Raw genomic sequence first — 2,016 nt, forward strand, 5'->3', positions numbered from 1 at the left:
AAAACGTCCCTCTACTTTTCTGAAAACGTCCCAACGCCACCACCCACCCCACTCCACCCAGCTGGCCAGGTGTCGTGTGCACTTTTTGAAAACACCCCTATGTCTTTCTTTCGTTTACAGGACTAGATATGAGCACCGCATGCTAACTCAGGCTATTTTCATGTGCCTAACATTTTCTATAAAAATAATTAAATAGTAAGATTGATTTTGCGATGTTACATGATCATATTGTTTTTATTTGAATTAATTTGAGTTAGAACTTAGAAGGAGAGGAGAGCTAGCACTCCATCCGGTTCGAACAGATAGAAAAATGTCCGCCAAAATATATATTTTGGATTCTAAATATTTAACTTCATTTACGAGAAATTTCTCGTCTGGTTTGGGATGGAATTTGGTATTTAAATTTGCATAAAAAATAAACAAATCTTTAGAGTTTCCTTTTTTTAGACAGCTTCATTAAACATTTGCAATACATCTGCGAAAGGAACCTAAAAAATGAAAAAAATTACAACTCAGCCGAACTACTTTACATAAAACCCTGGACACGAGAGAATGATTGCAATGTGATCCATGATCCACCGTCTCCGAGCTTCACCGTCAGGCCAAGAATCCCCCTCACCGGGACCAAAAACCACTTGGGAAGGGGGCCTCGTCGTCGCTTCATCGTCACCTCGACAGAGAAGAAACGGGCATTGGGACAAAGTCGAAACCCGCCTTCCTTTCAGCACCATGACCGGGAAGAAAAGATAGTCAGTGGTGGAGGAACTAAGGCCGCTACAGAACACCAATGAGATATGCGGAAGACAGAGCATCGTAGGTGCTCCGGATCCGACGTCGGAAACCATTGTCTTCTGGTCCGCCACCATGACGACAAAGAACACATGGAGAAAAGCTACTCCACTCTCTTTTTTTAGGGGGAAAGGGCCTACGCCCCGGTTCCATTTCCATAGAAAACGGAACCAATAGTATCAGTTATTACAACATGCGAGGAAGGATAAAAGTATCAACCCCAGCACAATCCTAAAGGAGAGACACACAAACGACAGATAACTGAACCCAACAGACCGAACATAGAGGGCATGTTTACCCCTACGACAGCCACATACGCGCGCCACACCCTGGGAAACTCAACATAAACGACCTGCAATAGCAGCTCCAGCGCCAAGTCGTCTTCCTTTCCACCTCCGCGCGCTAGCTTCATCTTGTACTTAGCCCACAGCTCTAGTTTTATCAGCCTGGCTCTGGCTAGAGTAACGGCGGAGGATTTCTTGCAGCATTCCAGAAGGACACAACGCTCGTCACCAGTTGCTGTCTTGTGCTTCCCACACACAGGATCTGCCACTGATGACAAAAGCTTGCAATCTTCCTCAAGATAACCTGTAGACCAAGCCAAGATTTACCATTAAAACACAAATCGTTTCTGCGCTTCCAGATAGCCTAGAGAGTGGAAGCATTGATCAGATTATTGGCCTCGTTACGATCATCATGAGCCCACATAACAGCAACCGCCTCATATGAGGCTTGCCCATTCCTACCAGTTAAACTGTAAACAATTTTCCAAATCTCCTGGGCCACCACACGCTCAAAAAAAAGCATGGTCGACGGACTCCATCTCACAGCAAAACAAATAGAATTTGTCTTCAACATTTTGTCTTTTACTCAAATTATCTCTAGTGAGCAGTTTGTTGTGAGAAATCAGCCATAGAAATATATGGATCCTCGGAGGGACATGAACCCTCCACATATCAGGGATGTGAACATGGATCCTCGGAGGGATCCTCGGAGCTACTCCACTCTTGTCAGATCCAATTGGCCCACGAGCTTATTCATGGAGCTATCATCGGATCCACCAACCTCCACCCTCCTCCATGAATAGTGAGCAAAAGGGGTGGAATCCGTCAGTTGGAAGCCGCTCGAGATCTCCAGCACGAAGCTTAGACACGAGATGGCGCCAATCTAACCCTAAATCTACTACGATCTTGGAAAGGGAAAATGGGATGGGACCCTCGCCCAACT

The sequence above is a fragment of the Triticum aestivum genome, chromosome 4B (assembly GCF_018294505.1).
Source record: "Triticum aestivum cultivar Chinese Spring chromosome 4B, IWGSC CS RefSeq v2.1, whole genome shotgun sequence".
Classification (NCBI taxonomy): Eukaryota; Viridiplantae; Streptophyta; class Magnoliopsida; order Poales; family Poaceae; genus Triticum; species Triticum aestivum.